The sequence below is a fragment of the Erpetoichthys calabaricus genome, chromosome 10 (genome assembly GCF_900747795.2).
Source record: "Erpetoichthys calabaricus chromosome 10, fErpCal1.3, whole genome shotgun sequence".
Classification (NCBI taxonomy): domain Eukaryota; kingdom Metazoa; phylum Chordata; class Cladistia; order Polypteriformes; family Polypteridae; genus Erpetoichthys; species Erpetoichthys calabaricus.
The window spans coordinates 8,320,758-8,344,112 of NC_041403.2; the positions used below are offsets into that span (position 1 = coordinate 8,320,758).

Genomic DNA, 23,355 nt, shown 5'->3' on the forward strand with positions numbered 1-23,355 from the left:
GGCTCTAGAGAGTGCAGTTTGTGATTGGTGAGTCATCTACAGAATGGACTTGCATATTTTTCTTGACTTGGGAGTCTTCTGTGGCACATGTTCAAAGCTTTGACTGTGCACCTTGACTATGAGTTCAAAAAAAAAACTTGCCCACAATTATTGTGTGAAATTGCTACTTTATTTTATTCTTTAACAAGTAAGCCCGCGATTTGCTAGCGAATCGGAAATCCAAGAATGGCAATCAGTTTCTGTTCCGTCCGATATCTGGATGGATGATATATCATGGAGGGTGGGTGCGTCTTGGGAAATGTCATTTAATTACTTAAGCATATCTGTACTAAAGCGGTTTGCTTACACCGACTGCTGGCAGAGTGGAGCACAGCAAGTTTAGTTTACAGGTTGTGGTGTTCGTGTGCCAGCCACTGAGTCTGGGAAGCTGCTGGGTTAGAGTCTGTGACCGTTATGTGATCTATATTACTGGCACAGTGGATTAGAGCAAGTGTAGCTCACAGGTTGTGTTGTTTGGGCGCCACCTACTGACTCTGGGAAGCCGCTGCGTTTGACTCTGGGGCGGGCGCCACGGCGCATTACGTTGTGTTATTTGGGCGCCACCTACTGACTCTGGGAAGCTGCCGCGTTTTGGGAAGTCGCTGCGTTTGACTCTGAACTCTGGGGCCGGTGCCAAACTGAATGACCGTTATGTGGTCTACATTACTGGCACAGTGGATTAGAGCAAGTCTAGTTTACAGGTGGTGGTGTTTGGGCGTTTACAGGTTGTGTTGTTTGGGTGCCACCTACTGACTCTGGGAAGCCGCCGCGTTTTGGAAAGCCTCTGCGTTTGACTCTGGACTCTGGGGCGGGCGCCAAGGCCACAGTGCGCATGTGCCTTGGTGCGTCCGCCGTGCATATATTAACTGTGGTTTAGTAAGATAGATTTTTAGAATTAAACTCTAAATTCATCATTTGGAGCCTGAATCTTAGGTTTCTGCTGTAAATGTGACATTTGATTGCGGAAGGTTTGTCTGCAGAGCTGCTGATTTACCAATTAACACTGTGTAGAGCCTGCCCTCTCAGGTTTGATGAGTTAGTTACATTTTTAAGTTTAAGCAGTATTTGATGTTGTGTGTGATGTCAATGACATAAATAAATGAAGAAATAATTAAAGAAATGAGCTACAAAAATACATTTGGCCTGTACCAAATACATTTTGAGACACATTTCCTTATTTATGCTCACATTTCAGAGCAATTTTATTTGAGTATTTGATTTTGTTAAAAATATTCCTCCATATCAGGAGTCCATAGCTATAAGTAATTAAAAATTACCTGTAAATGTTTGTAGATGCATGCTGATGCGTGCGGCCTTTCACTGACTCAATTTCTTTTTCATGTTGTAAATCTATTGTGCAGTGGCTTTTGAAGAGAATAAGCTGTACTTGTTTCAATCCTAATTGCCTTTTTTATCATTTAAAATTCAGTTTTTCCACCCACCTGGGTGTTTTTTCCCAAATTGTAATACTGTTTTTCAAATTATGAGATGTTTAATTTATAGTCTTGCCAAGCATTTGCTTGTTTTGCGAGTCTCTAAATTGGAGTGCTTTAGGCTAGGGAGTTTCATGCAATTTAAGTTTTTCAGCATGTGCCATTTACTAGAGAATTTGCCAGTATTGAACAAATCAGGCTTTGTCTGTGCCATGTTCTGCAAATTCATTCTGTGCCCGACACTTAAGATTATCATACCATAGGTCTTCTACAGTGGGCTTCACCATAACCTGAAGATTGAATCATTTCCATGAATATTTATGCTTTGCTGTGGAAATATGAGAATGGTAAGCCTGTAATTAAACAAACAAAAATGTGCTACCACCTCATGAAGTAGAGTTCCACAGAAGTGTAAATGGAATATTGTAGTTTGGAAATGTTTGGACCAAAAAGCAATACTCTAGATTTTTCAAAATGGAAAGCAAAGCTTAGTATTTTCCAAGCATTTTTTAACGTTATGTTTCAAAATATAAGGAGGGGTTTTAAATATTCTACTAAAATGATTGCCAGTGAATAGAATGCAGGAATAATTCACAGAATACGGAGGTTTTGTAAAGCAGCCGTAAACTGTTCATTGGCTCCTTTAATAAATACACATTTTTAAGAGCTGAACTGTTCCCAAGAATTTTCTGGAAAAAAAAGAGTGATATGTGTATACTCTGCAATAGGCATGAGAAAAAAAAAATTGTGAGATTACCACATGACTGATATGAAAGCAGTGGATTTAAAAATGTAATTGAAAAACTAGATCAAAAGTATAACCTGCTAAACTGATTGCATGTTGGCAGGACATATATTCATTGTTCATATGATGTGCAGGTAGAAGTTGTTGGTGCACAACATTGCATTCACTGTCTGTGAAGTGGGCTTTGTACAGCAAATGAGGTATTTCTTACACACATAGTTTAGTAAGTGTGGTGAATTACAACATTTCTTAAATACACTACTGCATCCATGGCTGCAGATTCAGAGTCTGAAGCAGTTACTGGGATACTGACTCGGACTAAATGTAAATTGTAATATAATGTGTTAATTTACAATTTCTCACATACTAGTTCAGATACATTTTCTTTCTTCTAGCCTTTTGACTAAAACACAACCTCCTTTTCTAGTTTTGAAAGTTTTGTCTCTTGTTTAGTGTTGCTCAATGTTCGTAACTTCTTTGATAAAAAAGCCACAACATCATTGCTATAATCTTTAAACCCAAAGTTTAACAGTTTAGAGTGCTAATTAGTAGTCTGATTCACTTTGTCAGTGATGAAATTCTTTGCATCTTGCATGCTGTGCACTTTCAGTCAAGATAGTTAATACACTACTGTTTAAATCTTTGGGATCACCCAGATTTTAAAATGTAGCCAAATCATTACTATTATGTGGCTGACCAACTGGCTGCTTATAAGGTGCGAGACTCCTGTTAGCAAGAACAGGCCTTTCAGCATAAACCATAGTGAAGAGACTTTTAATTTTCTTTGCCCCAGTCCAATAATTGTTTGGTGTAAATTTCCAAAATGTTTTGAGTGTACATCCAATGATCCATTGAACTGACTGAACCTACTCTTTGCAGAGTCTTCCAGCCCTGCTGCATGCTGTTTCCAAACCTGGCAGTAATACTACCTGTCAGGAGACTTTCTGATGGTGGAGATAAAAATTCTATCGTATCATTGAGAGGCAAGCTAAAATCTCAGGATTATTTATGCTGCAATAAATTAAAATCTCTGTTGAACTAATAGAGGGGATTCTAAAACCATTTGGCTGTGCTAATGATTTAGGGGTGTCATGTTCAATGGTGTGAGTACATATGTGAAATCAGTTATTTTGTGTTTCATTTTTGTAACTTTAGACCACTTTACAGAGGTCTGTTTTCACTTAGACATTAAAGAGTCCTTTTCAGTATCAAAAAAGTCAATTAAAATTGACTGTAGTTCAGTGTTGTATAATAATAAAATGGGTAAGCTTATATTTTAGGCACTGTATACCCCCATGTTCTGGGGGTCTCATGTTAAAGATGTTCAGGCAATGTTTGCCATAATGGGAAAAGCACTAGGAGAAGTGTGTGACATCTTGAGGAGAGTATTTTGAAAATGACTGAAATGGAAACGTTTTATAATAACGAGATTTTGTTTAAACAATTCTGTAATTTCAGTGATCCTGTTCTCAAGTGTGCCCTGTTATGCACTGCTCCATTCAGGGTTGGTTCATTCCTGGGACCCATTGATGTTGGAAGTTGTTTTGTGTATTTAAATGTGCAGATTCTGAAATAGGTCAAATGGGTAAATTCAGAATGTCTCCATAATTAGACAATAATAACTGAAACACTATTTTAACAAAGTGGGGAGAAAAAAGAATTTATATTGCTGCTGACATCTTAGTATTCTAATTTCTTGATCACTAAAGTACTCTGGTTAGTAGATTAATATTTGTCAGAAGTTGTATTCTTCTGCACATATATTAATTTGCAAGCAAGGCCTTGTGATTTATGTGAACAGGAGCCATTTGACAATAAGAGGAAGTGTTGATCTCTGTCTTGCTATAAGATTTGGGGAAAGCTTATTTTTGTTGAGCATTTAGCATTACTCATCTGTCAAAAATGGCCACTATAAAACAGCCACACCATCTGCTTATCTGCCAGGAGAAATATGTTATGTCCCCTTTGCAGTACAGACCCTCAGTTTCAGTTCAGGTTGTGTATTCCTAATCCAAAGTGCCAGCAACCAGAAGTATTTTGGATATTTTTGGAATTTGGAATATTTGTGTATACTTAATGAGATATTTTGGACATTTGATCAAGTAGGGAAATGCAGCCAAACCAGCTAAATGGTGTTAGATAGATAGATACTTTATTAATGCCAAGGGGAAATTGATAAATTGCACATGTATATAATAATTTGTATCACTGAACTAATGAGCGTTGATGTGGCAAACATATCAAACCTCAAAAGTGATAAATATGATGTACAGACTATTTTATTTCACTTTTAAGAGGGCCAATACTACATATTTGCACTGACAAACTTTTTTGTTTGATGTCCATTTATATTGACTAATTTTCCTTAGGTCTCAGGGAACTGGTTGTTAGTCAGGAATATCTCTGCCAAGCTTCACTTAGTCTCCGAATATTGTGTTTGAGTTTTTCTCCTGGTGTTCTATTTTCTTCTTGTGTCCCATGAATGTATGTATTAGATCATGTGCATTTCTAAACTTGTATTTAGTGACGTCTGTGTTCAAGTGCACTGTGGTTTCTAAATGCACCACCTAAATGTTCATCCCTGTTGTTTACTGATGTGACAGGCTTTAAGCTTCCAGCAACAGTAATATTACTACTGCACTACTGTACTGCCCTTGCTTTACAAAGATACCACTTTCAGTTTTCCAGTTGAGTCATGATGTTGGTACATAAAGTAACATTTTTGCAGTATTTCTGTCAATTAATATTTATGCACATTTAAAAATACTTCAACTTACAAAATATAATGTAATGCAAGTACCATGCAGTACTACCCGTTATAACTTGTACTGCCACCTTTTTGTTTACCTACGGCAGGGGTAGGCAATGTCAGTCCTGGTGAGCCGCAGTGGCTACAGGTTTTCATTCCAACCCAATTGCTTAATTAGAAACCAATCATTGCCAATCTCAGACCTTATTTAATTTTATGGCTTGTTAGTCTGTGCAATGTAAGGCTCTTATATCGTAGATTTTTTTCCTTTCCAAGGATATCATCCAAATGATTTGAAGCCTAAAACAGATCATTTTCAGTCTGTCACATTTTTCTATTAAGTGTTTTATTAAATCAAACAGTGCATGATGAACACACACAGATGTAATTGGAAAAAAGCTAGCTGGAGAACTGCTGGCTGCTTTGTCTTGTACATCTTATTGCTAATAAGGAGCAATTAAAACACTGAATGCAGCAGTTTAAGATTGAAATAAGCAATTAAGGTTGGAGAACCTTAACAAGCGAGACCACTAAAATGAAGCATCAAAATGTCACTTAAGCAATATGTGCTTTATCAGCAATAATTGAGTTCTCGTTAAGGAACTGGGTTGGAACAAAAACCTGCGCATACTGTGGCTCTCCAGGACCGACATTGCCTACCCCTGACCTACGGTAATCTCATATACATACATTATAGCATTACATTATATTGTTTGTATGTTGCATTGGATGTCTTTGCTCAGAGTTACATGACAGTACTGATGCAGTGTTAATGTATGATTGTAGTAGTTTGTGGGTTGGCATACAAGCAACAATTACATTGCACTTGTGCATTGTGTTCTGTGCCAGTTGCAAATGATAAAGTTTGAACTTGTATGTACATACAATTCTGTAAAATGTACATACTAGCTTCCATTAAAATTTTGATAGTGGCACTATTTATGCATTTAAATGTTAAAGAATGTTAATTTCAGTCTACTCATATCCGGAAGGTTATAAATGTCTCGGATTCATAGTCATTATGAAAAGGTAAAGTATTTCTAATATAAACCTGTTGGCCACTTAGATCCTCTTCTAACTGATATAGATATGTTCTGTATATATGAGAGATAGCTATAGCTGCAAATGTAGGCAGACAGATTTAGAATATTGAAAAATGGATATTGAGGTGCATATAATAAAGCTCTGTCGCTAACTGACTGATGAGCAATTTTTTTAAAACTACTGGATAATTTCCTTTGCTGCTTAAGGGTCTATAAAAATCCATCAACCGAAAATTTAATGTAATCATGAAAAAAAGTTGAAAAAGTGCACTAAAGGGATATTCCACCCAAAAGTAATATATTTTAGTACTGCATTTTAGTTTGCATTGGTGGCCATGAAAAAATTTTAATTTCACGTTTTTGTGGATTGATGACACTATTAATGGGACCCTGCGCTGCCCAGTTCTGGACAAAAGCAAACAATGTGAAAATGTCCATGGGGAAAAGCCAATCTTGCGTAACTCGTGTTGAATAATAATCCACATGTCCATTATCAATTCATAATGATCAGAACATTGAAAACATGCATTCTTTGATAAAATATTAACAGCTGCTTCCTAAAAAAAAAAAAAAACACATTGGATGATTCACCATCTTCACTTCAGATGCATGGTATTCTGATAATGAAGTTTTTCCTGTTAACATTTAGTACATGCCTTTTCTGCAGACTTCATTGCGGGTTTTCATATTTGTGTTTACTGAGGAGAGGCTTCTGCCTGCTATTCTCTTATACAGCCCAGGATCAGTGGAGTATTGCAGTCTTGGTTATTTTTCTGGACCTTTCTCCCATCTCTACACATCTGCAGCTCAGCCAGTGTGACCATCAGGTTCTTGGTCACCTCTCATAACAAGACCTTTTTTCCCATAATTGCTCAGTCTGGCAAGAGTTGTTCCATACTTTGCTCATTTAATATTATGAAGGCAACTCTGCTCTTAAGAACCTTCAGTGCTGCAGACATTTTGTTGTAGATATGTCTGTGCATTGACATAGTCCTGTCTGAAAGCTCTGCAGAGAATTCCTTCAATCTAATGTCTTTTTTTTTTTTTTTTTTTTTACTCTGATGCACATTATCAACCGGGGGACATTCTATAGATAGGTCCGTGTCTTTCCTAATCATGCCCAATCAGTTGAATTTACCACAGGTGGACGTCATAGAACCTCTATAAACAGTAATCAGTAGAATGGGATATCCCCTGCCTGAGCCAAATTTTAAGATTCATGGCAAAGTGTCTAAATACTTCTCTCTTTGTGATATTTTTTTATAGTTAATAAATATGCAAACATTCTAATATCCCCTTATTACTTTATCATTCGCTGATTTTGAGTATTGCTTGATGAGGAGGGCACCAGGCTGCAACATAACAAAAATGTGTAAGAAGTGAAGGGGTCTGAATACATTGACTACAGTGCATTTGACGTTTTCCACCAGTTTTTAGCATTCCGATAATGTTTTTTTTCAGGCTCGATACCGGAAGAATTATTTCATCTGATATACCTGATTAACCAGTATGTGGCCCACTACTATTTCAAAACAAATGCTTACTCAAAGTACATTTGTTTCTGTTCTGTGTAGAGTCACATTTAGAACTTACAAACACGACTCAATCAAAAATTTGTAAAGATCCCCACAGTACCTTCAGGTTTTGGAAGTAAAATATTGGTGGTGTCTGGGTCAGCCTGGGTATCTTTAATGTACCAAATGTCAGTTTCATTCTCACTGTAAACAATCAAAATGAGTTGGGTACTGATCATTATATTAGTCACTGTAATTCTCAAAAGATACCACTTGTTTGTTTTAGAGTGTTCATTTCTCTTTCGTCAGCTAGCACCTACTGCAGGCTTGACGCATCCATAGCTTTAGGCTGCTTGAGTGGAGTGTGTTTTGAACTTATTCTTTACTTTATTTTCCCAGTTCTAGGACATGCACCTTTCCATAACAAAATCCATGTTCTGTTTGCCACCTATTCATACAATTATTTTTCATTAATTTCACTCCATCTGGCAAGGAGCTTTACAGCGTATAGATGTGTGTTTACTAACCTCGGTCCTGGGGACCCCCTGTGGCTGCAGGTTTTTGTTCCAACCAGGTTCCTAATCAATGACACCTGATAGCATTGATCTCATTTAATTAGCTGGTATTGTTTTTCTTTTGTTCTACATTCAGAGAAGCACAGCAGCATGATTTTTACATTTATAAGACATTTAGAAATATTTCTGCTTTTGCTATTGATTTAAATGCTTAACTCTTCTGTTGATTTCATTATATTTTGCCCTTGCTCTGCAGTTTTTCCCCTTCGTTGTATCTTATTAATGACAATTAAAAATGAGCAGAGCAGACACGCTGGTAAACACTGAATAATCAAAGGCTGCAGGTACTTCAACATCAGACCCCCTAATTAGTAAATGATGGATTAATTAAATAATTAGAACACCTAGAAAAGTAGAATGAAAATCAAAGTGAATACACTGTTAAAAAGAAAAAATACATTATTCCCATACAACTTCTTGGTACATTTTTATATATAGATATTTATTTATTTAACCAAACTTAGTTTTCTAATTTCTGTATTGCTCCCAAAACACTGAACTTGGCAAATAGCACATCACTTAATTAGCCCAGGAGTCCAATTAAAAACAGAAGCTGGTTGGAACAAAAACCTGCAGGCACAGGGGGGGCACAGGACCGAGGTTGGGAAACACTGCTATAGACCATTTTTCCTGTTGCAAGTCAGAAACAGTGTTGAACTTTACCTAATGCTTCTCCTTTTTCATTTGTGAAGTCTTGAGGTTTGGAATCCCACTTGCTTATACAAAAATCAGTCCTGTCTACTTGCAAGTGTTAATCATGATTATATGCTAGGTGTCCTGACTGCAGGAAATACAGGTGGGAAGCTCACATTTTAGAGAAATGACAGGAAGTAATGTTAGGCCTACAAAGTAACGTTTTAAGGCCAGTTTCCTCAATAATGTTAATGAAGTTGCTTTAAGTATTAAGTTGTGTATGTTGCTCCATGGTATGTCTTTAAATGGAATGCAATATAAAAAGTTACTATATAAAGTATCTATGTGTACAAAGTATATCTGTTACAATGTTTGTGGGAGACTGCGATTGCTTTGGGACGTTCTTCCGTGTGTCGGCCCGTTGGGTGGAATCCCATAAGAGTTTAGAAACTCACTCACACCAGCCATGATTCTTTTCAAAGGTAAAGTGTAGGTTAATTTGTTTTATGTATTTTTATTTATATTTTGTATTAATCATTTTTATATGAATAGTTTTGGGTTGTGGAATGAATCATCTGAGTTTCCATTATTTCTTATGGGGAAATTCACTTTGATATACGAGTGCTTTGGACTGCGAGCACGTTTCCGGAACGAATTATGCCCGCAAACCGAGGTTCCACTGTATATGTGTGTGTGTGTGTATATATGTGTATGTGTGTATGTATAATATAACTATTTGCTGTTTTGTATAGTATCTCCACAGCAGAAACTTTGCAAAAGAAATTTAGATAAGGGCGTCTGATTAAATAAAGAGCACCATGTGAGTAAGTATTTACCTTTATACTTAATAGCTAGGTGCCCAACCTTTAGCTTAGTAACTCCTCATATAATTCAGCATCAGTCTTCTGTATCACAGAGTGTCAGTCCACTCTTCCTTGGGGGAAAAACTGCTTCAATTCAGAAGTGCAGGTGGGTGTTTGAGTACAAATAATTTCCTACAGCATCTTTGGATTTAAGTCTTAACATTGACACTACCAGTCCAAAAAGTTTAATTATGCTGCTTTTATGCCAGTATATTGTGGACTTGAATTTTGCATTATGTCATTGTCTTCCAGAATGAATCCAGACAGATAACTGGACATTTGATACACAGCAGAACTCATTGTTCCTGCAGTTACAGCTAGGCATTTAGGTTTTGATACAGCTAAACAAACTATCATAGTACCACTACCTTGTATGACTGTTAGAATGATGCTCTTACTATGGAAAGTTTTTCTTTATGCTGGGCATATTGGGACCCATATCACTAGGACTGGAAGAAATGCTGAAAATAAATCATTACTGACTAAGAAGCTCCCATCAAACCAATTTTGCTTATGTTGGTATGTTTGGTAAAAGCAGTCTGCAACTGCATTGCTCTAATGAGCTGTCTGTCCCCCTCTAAATAAATGACCACATCCTTTTCGAGGTAATACCCAGTATCTTACATCCTCCTTGTCACATCCTTTATTCAAAACAAAAGCAGTGTGTCAGGCATGTGGTCATCTAAATGATTATGCTGAACCCTAGTTAGGCAGGGGGTAATTCATATGCAAATAAATAATAAGGTATTGTGTCAATTGTTCGGTCATATTTTAGCTTCATCAAACAGGATACTAAACAAGCAAAAGTCAAATATAATCTGTGTTTAGAAACCATTGATAATTTAAAATGTAAAAAAAATGCTCTACTGACAAGCACACTCATGGCTGAAGTGATTTTTCTAAAAGTCTTTTTAACACAAATGCTCACTGTGTCTCAACACTTTTTTTTTTTTTTTTTTTGCTTATTTTGCACTGACATCAGGGATTCCTTGATTGCACTACGGAGATGTTGCTGGCTCATTTTCAGAGCTGCAGTTTTGTACATTCAGACACATTTTACCCTTTTCCCCCAAATTTCCAGTTTGTGCATCTGGCCAGTCGGCAGACCTGACAACTTCTGACGGTTAAAGTACCATGTCAGTGTGCATCCTGTAAAAGTCAAAGCTGTATGTAATAAGTTAATGTAAGCCACGGTTCATTGTACATTGCTTTTGATCTAAACCCTAAAAAAACTATCATTAGACAAAAAAAAAAGTCGCCACCAAAAAAAATGGTCACATACTCTTAATATTTCGTTGGACCGCCTTTAGCTTTGATTACGGCACACATTCGTTGTGGCATTGTTTCGATAAGCTTCTGCAATGTCACAAGATTTAGTTCCATCCAGTGTTGCATTATTTTTTCACCAAGATCTTGCATGACGGGTACATCACTTCATCTGCCTCTCTTCTTACCCTGATGCGCCCATCATTCTGGAACAGGGTAAATCTGGACTCATCAGACCACATGACCTTCTTCCATTGCTCCAGAGTCTAATCTTTATGCTTCCTAGCAAATTGAAGCCTTTTTTTCCGGTTTGCCTCACTGATTAGTGGTTTTCTTATGGGTACACAGCTGTTCAGTCCCAATCCCTTGAGTTCCCTTCTCATTGTGCATGTGGAAATGCTCGCTCTTTCACTATTAAACATAGACCTGAGTTCTACTGTTGTTTTTCTTTGCTTTGATTTCACCAAACGTTTAAGTGATTGCCGATCACAATCATTCAGGATTTTTTTCTGGCCACATTTCTTCCTCAAAGACGATGGGTCCCCGCTATCCTTCCAGTTTTTAATAATGCGTTGGACAGTTCTTAACCCAATTTTAGTAGTTTCTGCAATCTCCTTAGATGTTTTCTTTGCCTGATGCATGCCAATGATTTGACCCTTCTCAAACAGACTTAACATCTTTTCCACGACCACGAGATGTGTCTTTCGACATGGTTGTTTAAGAAATGAGAAGCAACTCATTGCACCAGTTGGGGTTAAATAACTTGTTGCCAACTGAAAGATAATCACCCATGCAGTAGCCTAATTATCAAATAGGAGGCTCGTACCTATTTACTTTGTTAAATCCAGGTGGCGTCTTTTTTTTTGGCCAGACAGTATATGTTGCAAAGTGTTACTTTCAGTTATAATTGAATATACCTTTTTTGAGGATGTACTACAGAGTGAAATTATATAACATGAGTTCCCTTTTTTCCAACTTATTACTTGTTTGAATTCTAAATAATAATTTCCTGTAAAACTGCATTTCAGTGACCATTAACAAAAGCTAAAGATAGTCACCAATCATAGCAAGAATTGATGTACGGCATGAATTTTTACTCATGAGCAATTTTATGTAGCATATTCAAGATTAATGAGCTCCATTGAACTAATAATAAGGCCAGTAACAACAGTAGCACATTGTGTACAGAAAAGTACTGTTATTTATATGGTACTTCTGATCCATCCGATTAACAACACTATAACCAAGACCCAGTGTCTTATTAAATTTCCTGAGCAAAGCCAGGTAACACAACTAGTATTTTGTTAAACTTGTGTTCTTGGTTATTCTTCTATGATCCCATCTTGGCTTAATGCCTGCCTTTCTAATTGGTCTAATAAGGTGATCGAGAATGACCTGTGCTGAAGCAGGGTAGCTTGTGTTCTTCAGAATTTTTTTGATTGGTTTATGACTTCTTAAATGATTTATTCTGTACCCTGGGAGTAATTTTAGGAGGGAAGCCACTCCTGCGAAAATGTTTTACTGTTCCAAGTATGTACCATTTGGAGATTATGCTGTTACCTGTGGTTCAGTGGAGTTCTAAAGCCTTAGAAATGGCACTATAGACATTTCAAGACTGATGGATATAAAGAACCATTTTTCTGATTGTCAAAATCAAAGGAAGCTCCTAAGGAAGTCTAATTTGAACCTTCGCTCTGGTAACTTGGCTCTGATGGCAATGTGCTAAATGATTGTTTTATATTGAGCCCAACTGGTTGTAATCAAGCCTGAATGTGTTCAGTAGCTGACTGTAATTGTGGCTTTAATTTTTTTTAAATTTTAGTAGGGAAAATGTTTTTTTCACACAGTGCTAGGAGGTGTTTATTAAGTCACTAGCAAAATACCCGCGCTTCGCAGCGGAGAAGTAGTGTGTTAAAGAGGTTATGTAAACATATATATATACATATACATACAGTATATACATATATATATATATATATATATATACACACATATCAACATATATATACACATTTACATATCTACACATATATATATATATATATATATATACATATCTACGTATATAAAACATATATATATATATATATATATATATACATATCTACATATACATATATATAATATACTGTATATATATATATATATATATATATATATATATATATATATTATATATATATTATATATATTATATATATATATATATTATATATATTATATATATATATATATTATATATATTATATATATTATATATATATATATATATATATATTATATATATATTATATATATATATATATATATATATATATATATATATATATATATATATATTATATATATATATATATATATATATATATATTATATATATATATATATATATATATATTATATATATATATATATATATATATATATTATATATATATATATATATATATATATATATTATATATATATATATATTATATATATATATTATATATATATATTATATATATATAATATATATATATATATATATTATATATATATATATATATATATTATATACTGTATATAGACATACATATATACATACATACATTCACATATATAGCCAAATCCTCGCGCTTCGCAGCGGCGAAGTACTGCTTTTAAATTTTTATTAAGAAGAAAAGAAAACCTTTTTAAATTGAGGGAAAATATACTAATAATTTGTTAAGGATCTGTTTTTTGTGAAGCTGCCTTTACACAGCCTCTCCGCTGTTTTATAAACGAACACCATATAAGGCCATCCTTTCTCCTTGCTTAGCGGTTCTGTATTGTTTTATTGTTTGTTTATTACGATTGTTAGTTATTGTGTAGCTATTTGAGACTCACTTTTCTGTTCAGGTACCCATTTCCTTTTTGTAATCCGCGGATTCTCCGCTATTTTTTGTTCATTTATTACGATTATAGTTATTTATTGATTCCCTTCTTTAGCGGACTGCCTGCTCATATAAGGCGCTCTGCTGTTTTTTTGTGAAGCAGCCTCTATACAGCTTCTCTGCTGTTTTATAAACGAACGCCATATAAGGCTATCCTTTTTTCTTGCTTCGCCAAGGAAGCAGCCTTTTTATTTAATCCACGGGTTCTCTGCTGTTTTATTGTTCGTTTATTACGATTGTTGTATTTCTCTTTGTATACCAAGTTGTCAGTTCAGCACTCCGGTTGTAAAATGACCAAGCCGTGCAAGCTTACTGTTGAGAATGCAACGTATAGTTGTACAGGAGAAAAGCAATCTTGCCTCAAATCAATGGCAACCTTTTGTAGGTCTATGAACTTAATTTAAACTTTAGGTTTACGCGGTGCTTTGTTTCCGAAGTACCTGCACTCATGAATATGTCTGTATGCGTCAGTCGCTTCATATTCTTTTCCTACATTATCAATTGTGTAATGTGTTTTTTGAACAGGTTTGATTCATCGAAGTGATCACTCGTGCTGCGTTCAGTCAGTTCACGTGAGCCGCTCTCTTGTGTGATGTTGCGATGTCCACGGCTTTATTTAATGTTAGCTAAGACCCGGCACTTAAAATTGCTGTAGCGAGAAACTTTTAACTCTGTTACAAAGTGATCCAAAGTCTCGTTTATACCTCGTGTCTTCTTATTAAACTTGTATGTCGCGAATATGGTATTGCAAACGGCAGCGGGAGCGTTTCTATAAACTTAATTTAAACTTACGGTTTACACCGTGCTTTGTTTCCGCAGTAGCTGCACTTACGAATATGCTTGTATGCATCACTCGCACGTTTCTTATTGTTTCGCTGCCTTCTCAATTGTGTAATGAATGTTTTCTTCAGTGCTCTTTGGGGCTCTTCCTTGTTATCTACGTACTGCGTTCACAGTCGGCTCACGTGATTACATGGGAGGCGTGATGACGCGATACGCAACTCCGCCTCCCATGGCCATCGAGCTGCAGTCTATTACAGTATATGGACAAAAAAGAGGTTCCAGTTATGACCATTACGCGTAGAATTTCCAAATGAAACCTGCCTAACTTTTGTAAGTAAGCTGTAAGGAATGAGCCTGCCAAATTTCAGCCTTCCACCTACACGGGAAGTTGGACAATTAGTGATGAGTGAGTCAGTCAGTCAGTCAGTGAGTGAGTGAGTCAGTGAGGGCTTTGCCTTTTATTAGTATAGATTTATTATTCATTCTTTTCTTCTAATACTTTTCTAGTATTAGATTTTGGTTGAAGATCGGAAAACATTTTAAAAAACTTGCAATAATTAAGGAAATCAGGAAGATATTATTCATACTGTATATTGTCATTATATGAGAGGTGCAAACCACTCACCCATTAAGTCACAATAAAAGAAAATTAACTCTCTCTAGTAAATTGGGTAACAGTAAATTATAGTTTTCTTTGTTTTTCTTTCAGGTGAAAGAGACCAAATGATACGAGTTTTGAAAAGCTTGGAATCCTTGGAGAACAAAGAAGATAACTATTTCCTTGTAACCCACCCTTCAAGTTCCTTGCTACAATTTCGTAAAATCCTGCAAGTTAGAAGACGTGGATATTTAAGTGCAGAGTAACCCTAACATAATCCAGATCCAGACCAAAAAAGGAATCCTGTAAACCACCTTAATGCTTGTCTTGGACTTCGGAAAAAGAAAAGGGAAATGCATGTGGCTTATAATATTGCAGCCTCGATTTTTAGAATATCTAGTGAAGTGTTTAGGTGGCTATGAATGACTGGATGTTAACCCTTTAGGGTGTTGCAGTTTTATTTATTTAGTTTGTTTACTACAGGGTATTCAAACTGGCTTTGATGTTTTTAAAGCAATGGTAAAAGGCTAAGGGGGAAAAATTGCTACTGCTCCATTTTTTTTCTGTCCTAAAATGTTCTAAGGTGACCCCCCAGACCATTGGTCACTTGAGTGCCCAACCCCCCTTTGCACTGTGATGATTAAGACTGTATAAAGGAAACCAGTGGAAGCTGGTGCAAGTGTAATGTGATTTAACTGGTAGCTGCGTGTACCCCTTCCCCACCCCTTTTACTCATTGATTGTTTTTCTTTGATTCATGAGGTGAACCACAGGGCTCTGGCTGTTTTATCAAAGCAGCGCTCCTTTTTTCTTTTTTTTTTTTTCTTTTCTTTTCTTTTGATGTCTCTGTATGTGTATAGAGTGTAAAATGAGTAGCTAAAGGAAGTTATAGGGAACAAGTGCTAGCACAGAGTGCAGCCGCCAGGTCTTCAGGATCTGCTCTGGCTATCGTCATCCTGAGAACTGTATATCCAACGCTCAGGCCTTTACAGTACAAAAGGCAAGGAGTTAAGAGCTGGATTTCAGAGCCTCTACTCTGGGTAAGTGCTCCTTTTTTTATATCCTATTTCACTGTCTGTTTTTGCTCACTTCTTTTTGGTTCAAACCTTTCATTGAATTAAGATGTGTGTTTTTTTTTATACAGGTCAAATCCTGTTATAACAAATACTGAAGTAATGAATTTTAAGAATTGTCAGGACAATTGTTCATTCAACATCCTGTTAAATGAATTTCATTTTAACGAAATATGTTTCAATATGACAAAAATTTTTTCGATCAAAAATGGCCACCAAAGATGATAATAGAACGCAAAAAAATACTTAATGCTACACTTACACTTTCTGTGCAGAGTCTTGGGAAAACCGCAACAGGCTGTTTCAAAGAAAGAGACAGTCTTTTGCGAAATTTCTGGTCTCGACAATTTCAACGAGAGTGTTGACACGACATCATATCGGTATAGCTGAATTCAGAGTCTGTACTCCACCTAACGTCCGCATGGGTAGTGGGTTGTGCGGATGTTGTACTGTTTGTGTTTCATAGTGCTTCTCAGAGTTTTCTTTGAGATGAGCTAAAAATTGAGAAATGTCATCCGTTTTTGCTGAAAGAAAGATTAACAATCCTAGAAAAAATTGATTTTGGAATGAAGATAAATGACATGGTGTAAGCAATTTCATCTAATGTCTCGTTTTCATTCTGTATTTTGTATTTGTATTTCTATTAAAGTTTATATCTAATGGGTAGTTTTCATACTGTATTTTTATACCTGTATTTCTATATAAAAAAAAATTACATCTAATATCCCATTTTCAGATGTTTTGCGGTTTAAGAAGTGCTGTTTTTTTTATACAGGTATTGGGTCACAGAGTTACACGAGAGACAGGAAGTTGAGTTGAGGTTTTCAAGGAAAATATAGGAACATTTTTATTGTATAGAGAAGGCAGGCCCAGTCTCAAGACTTAATTGAAAATAGGAGCTCTTAGGAGCAGTGACACAGGCAAGAATGCTGCTTTAGCTCCCATTGTCAGATAAGAACACCACCAGCGGCTCACAATCACTGCTGTGGCAGATGCGGTCTGGAGAAGACCGATCAGAATTTCAAAGACTGATGTGAAGTGTTCTAAGCATTGTGCAACAAGCATGTTCTGCAATAAGCCTGATCCTGTAGAGAGCAATCAATTACTTTGCCCATAGTTTACTGTTTAACAGGCACAGCAGAGCAGGTACGGAGCTGTCCTTGCACCAATGCCATTACAGATGGTGACCCTGGTTACAATAGTAAATGTATTTTGGTGACCCCGGTTACAATAGTATACATATTTTCCCCATATTCATTATAACGAAATTTCTGTTATAACAATATTTTTATTGTCCTATAATGTCATTAAAAACAGGATTCCACCTGTATGTAATACAGTATATTGTATATGTATCTATATATGTATGTATATATGTGTATAATGCTATATATTGTAATGGCCGACCATTTACCTGGCCGGCAGCCACACTACCAGGTCCCGTGTCCTGGATAAATTACTGAGGAAAACCTAAAACTACCAAGCCGTACCTCTGACAAATACACTAATACAAATCTCTGGCGTTTATATTTATTTATATTTATTTATATATATATATAGTCAGCCACCAATTGTGCAAGTTCTCCCACTTAAAAAGATGAGAGAGGCCTGTAATTTTCATCATAGGTATACCTCAACTATGAGAGACAAAATGAGAAAAAAAAAATCCAGAAAATTAAATTTTTTTTAAAGAATTTATTTGCAAATTATGGTGGAAAATAAGTATTTGGTCACCTACAAACAAGCAAGATTTCTGGCTCTCACAGACCTGTAACCCCTTCTGTAAGGGGTTCCTCTGTCCTCCACTCATTACCTGTATTAATGGCACCTGTTTGAACTCTTTATCAATATAAAAGACACCTGTCCACAACCTCAAACAGTCACACTCCAAACTCCACTATGGCCAAGACCAAAGAGCTGTCAAAGGACACCAGAAACAAAATTGTAGACCTGCACCAGGCTGGGAAGACTGAATCTGCAATAGGTAAGCAGCTTGGTGTGAAGAAATCAACTGTGGGAGCAATTATTAGAAAATGGAAGACATACAAGACCAGAGATAATCTCCCTCTATCTGGGGCTCCACGCAAGATCTCACCATGTGGGGTCAAAATGATCACAAGAACGGTGAGCAAAAATCCCAGAACCACACGGGGGGACCTAGTGAATGACCTGCAGAGAGCTGGGACCAAAGTAACAAAGGCTACCATCAGTAACACATTACGCCACCAGGGACTCAAATCCTGCAGTGCCAGACGTGTCCCCCTGCTTAAGCCAGTACATGTGCAGGCCCGTCTGAAGTTTTCTAGAGAGCATTTGGATGATCCAGAAGATGATTGGGAGAATGTCATATGGTCAGATGAAACCAAAATAGAACATTTTGGTAAAAACTCTACTCGTCGTGTTTGGAGGAGAAAGAATGCTGAGTTGCATCCAAAGAACACCATACCTACTGTAAAGCATGGGGGTGGAAACATCATGCTTTGGGGCTGTTTTTCTGCAAAGGGACCAGGACGACTGATCCGTGTAAAGGAAAGAATGAATGGGGCCATGTATCATCAGATTTTCAGTGAAAACCTCCTTCCTTCAGCAAGAGCATTGAAGATGAAACGTGGCTGGGTCTTTCAGCATGACAATGATCCCAAACACACCGCCCGGGTAACGAAGGAGTGGCTTCGTAAGAAGCATTTCAAGGTCCTGGAGTGGCCTAGCCAGTCTCCAGATCTCAACCCCATAGAAAATCTTTGGCGGGAGTTGAAAGTCCATGTTGCCCAGCGACAGCCCCAAAACATCACTGCTCTAGAGGAGATCTGCATGGAGGAATGGGCCAAAATACCAGCAACAGTGTGTGAAAACCTTGTGAAGACTTACAGAAAACGTTTGACCTCTGTCATTGCCAACAAACGGTATATTACAAAGTATTGAGATGAACTATTATTGATCAAATACTTTTTTTCCACCATAATTTGCAAATAAATTCTTCAAAAATCAGACAATGTGATTTTCTGGATTTTTTTTTCTCATTTTGTCTCTTATAGTTGAGGTATACCTATGATGAAAATTACAGACCTCTCATCTTTTTAAGTGGGAGAACTTGCACAATTGGTGGCTGACTAAATACTTTTTTTGCCCCACTGTGTGTGTGTATGTATGTATATATATGTATATATATTATATATATATATAAATATACACAGTGAGGAACATAAGTATTTGAACACCCTTCGATTTTGCAAGTCCTCCCACTTAGAAATCATGGAGGGGTCTGAAATTCCCATTGTAGGTGCATTCCCACTGTGAGAGACAGAATGTAAAAAAAATTCAGGAAATCCCATTGTATGATTTGTACAGAATTTATTTGTATTGCACTGCTGCACATACGTATTTGAACACCTGGCAATCAGCAAGAATTCTGGCTCTCAAAGACCTGTTACTCTGCCTTTAAGAAGTCCACCTCTACTCCACTTAGTAATCTTAATTAGTAGCACCTGTCTGAGCTCTTTAAAGACACCTGTCCACCCCACAATCAGTCAGTCTCCAACTACTACCATGGGCGAGACCACAGAGCTGTCAAAAGACACCAGAGACAAAATTGTGGAACTCCACAAGGCTGGAAAGGGCTACAGGGCAATTGCCAAGCAGCTTGGTGAAAATAGATCAACTGTTATTGTCAGAAAATGGAAAAGGCTAAAGACGACTGTCAGTCTCCCTCGGACTGGGGCTCCATGCAAGATCTTACCTCGTGGGGTATCACAGATGATAAGAAAGGTGAGGAATCAGCCCAGAACTACACGGGAGGAGGCTGGTCAATGACATGAAGAGAGCTGGGACCACAGTTTCAAAGGTCACTGTCGGTAGAACACTATGCCGTCATGATTTCAAATCACGCATTGCACGGAAGGTTCCCCTGCTCAAGTCATCACATGTCCAGGCCCGTCTGAAGTTTGCCAGTGACCATCTGGATGATCCAGAGGAGGCATGGGAGAAAGTCATGTGGTCAGATGAGACCAAAATAGAACTTTTTGGTCTAAACTTCACTCGCCGTGTTTGGAGGAAAAAGGAGGAGGAGTTGCATCCCAAGAACACCATCCCTACTGTGAAGCATGGGGGTGGAAACATCATGCTTTGGGGGCGCTTTTCTGCGAAGGGGACAGGACGACTGCACTGTATTAAGGAGAGGATGAATGGGGCCATGTATTGTAAGATTTTGAGCAACAACCTCCTTCCCTCAGTCAGAGGACTGAAGATGGGTCTTCCAACATGACAATGACCCGAAGCACACAGCCAGGATAACCAAGTAGTGGCTCCGTAAGAAGCATATCAAGGTTCTGGAGTGGCCTAGCCAGTCTCCAGACCTAAATCCAATCGAAAATCTTTGGAGGAAGCTGAAACTCCGTGTTGCTCAGCGCCAGCCCCGCAACCTGACAGATCTAGAGGAGATCTGTGTGGAGGAGTGGGCCAAAATTCCTGTTGCAGTGTGTGCAAATCTGGTCAAGAACTACGGGAAACGTTTGACCTCTGTAATTGCAAACAAAGGCTTCTGTACCAAATATTAACACTGATTTTCTCAGGTGTTCAAATACTTATGTGCAGCAGTGCAATACAAATAAATTCTGTACAAATCATACAATGTGATTTCCTGAATTTTTTTTTGCATTCAGTCTCTCACAGTGGGAATGCACCTACAATGGGAATGATTTCTAAGTGGGAGAATCAAAATCGCAGGGTGTTCAAATAATTGTGTTCCTCACTGTATGTGTGTGTGTGTATATATATATATATATATATATATATATATATATATATATATATATATATATATAAAAAAATATAGTGTGTGTGTACAGTGGTGTCAAAAACTATTTTCCCCCTTCCTTGGATTTTTTTTCTCCCTAAATAATAAAAACCATCATTTAAAAACTGCATTTTGTGTTTACTTGTGTTATATTTGACTAATGGTTAAATGTGTTTGATGATCAGAAACATTTTGTGTGACAAACATGCAAAAGAATAAGAAATCAGGAAGGGGGCAAATAGTTTTTCACACCACTGTATATACAATAATAAATCCTCCCTTGTCCCTGCACATGCATAACAAACACACACTACAAATAATGACAATGAACGATTACTGAAATGATAATGAACGTGAAAATAAGTCCAGGTACATAACTGTCCAAATTACTGATAGCTGTTCAAAATGTTTGTGTTTTACTCTCTCGAATGAATATCAGAACAATCTCACCGTGATTCCTTGGAAAATAACGTCCAACCCAGGGGTTTATCATGATGAATGCGTTGCAGTAAATCCGGCCGAGTGAGAAGCTAACTGGAAAAATGTTGCAATGTGAATGAATGCAGAAAAATAATGAACAGTTGCGGTTAGATGAATCTCCTTCTCTCTCCTCTCCCTTCTTTCCCTCCTTCCTGTTTAAATAATAATGAGCCGATTGTAAATAGAAAAACCTCCATTACGGGGACGACATTTAAACAAACACATACTAGTTTAAACGGGGTGATGTGACGAGACGTGACAGGGTGCAAACACAATAAACTATACTTATGTGGCCCCGCTACATTATTGTATGGATGGATGGATGGGTTGCCACAATACCAGCATTTCTAACCCCGTTGCGATACTAAGAAAAGTATTGAAATTCAATTCCCCATACAGCATATACTCAATAAAACTCAATAAAAATGTTAAATTTCAGTACTGTTTTCATTCAAATCTTAACATTGAAAAAAGCAAATAGAAAATGTATTCATTAAATGCAAAGACTTAAAAGTACTGTAGTCTTTTGTAGAAGGCAAGAGTAAAATTCTGTAAATAATAAAGAATTTTAAACCTGAAAAGCCTTTTTTTACATTGATGAAAACAAATACTTGGATAGCACAATGAAATATTACAAATGTCATTAAATGTAAATTTAATAAGTATTGCAATCCTTTATAATCAATATGCATAAAATATTAAAACATTACATAAACTTTCAAGTAAAAAAAAAAAGTGGTCTTTTGTAAACAGTTGCTCAGAAAAATAAAACGCAGACCACTAACACATTCAAAAGTAAAGGCTTTGCCTAAGTGCAAATATTTTTTTCTGAAAACAACAAAAGGAAAAAACAAACCAGCAAAGTCTTTGTAACTTCCAAATTTCTTGCAAGAAAGTCTAGTATGTCAACATGCAGTTCCAAAAGGTTGTGACGGTGCTTTTGTTTGGATGAAGATGAACCCTAGTGAACTAAATAGATGCTTTGAAGCACAATGCCCTCCATATTGTTTCAGAAAGACACACTTTTCCTTTATTTCTGCATCTGCTCCAGATATTAAAATTAAAAAATCAATTTAGATTTTCATTTAAGGGTATTTGCATACATTTTGGTTACAGCATGTAGAAATGACAACACTTTTTATGTTTTCCCCCATTTCAGGGCACCATAATGTTTGGGACAATTGACATCACAGGTGTTAGTGATTACTCAGATGTGTTACTTGCCTCATTAGTACAGGCATGAGATGCCTTTCCTTGCTTCTACTCTTTGGAGGCTTTAGCTGCCATTGTTCAACATGAGGATAAGAGCTGTGCCAGTGAAAGTCAATGAAGCCATTATGAGGCTGAAAAACAAGATTAAAACTACTAGAAACATCAGTAAAACCTTAGGATTACCTAAATTAACTGTCTGAAATATCCTTGAGAAGAAAGAATGCACTTGTGAGCTCAGTAATCATGAAGGGACTGGTAGGCCATGGAAGATTTCTGGTGCTCGTGACAGAAGAATCCTCACTATGATTAAAGAAAGCATCTGTCTGACAGATCGGATAGTCTTCAGGATGCAGAGACAACTTTATGCAGCAGACTTCATGAAAAGTAATACAGAGGCCATACAGCAAGATGCAAACCACTAGTTAGCCACAAAAACAGGATGGCCAGATTACAGTTTATGAAAAAGTACTCAAAACAGCCTGCGGGATTCTGGAAAATGGTCTCATGGATAGATAAGACAAAGATGAACCTGTGTCAGAGTAATGGCAAGAGCCAAGTGTGGAGACGTAAAGGAACTGCCCAAGATCCTAAAAATACCACCTCATATGTTAGACATGTGCAAGAATGGCTGCCACAGGTA

The 23,355-nt window shown here is 36.8% G+C and overlaps 1 protein-coding gene across 3 annotated transcripts in view; it reads left to right on the forward strand.

The window, feature by feature from the left end:
- Positions 1-23,355, forward strand: part of gpbp1l1 (GC-rich promoter binding protein 1-like 1) — a 110,672-nt gene that overhangs the window by 28,481 nt on the left and 58,836 nt on the right. For all 3 annotated transcript variants that reach the window (XM_028810818.2, XM_028810817.2, XM_028810819.2), the window contains exon 2: positions 15,271-16,198. The gene's annotated coding sequence lies outside the window, so the exon portion shown is untranslated. The remainder of the gene's footprint in view (positions 1-15,270; positions 16,199-23,355) is intronic.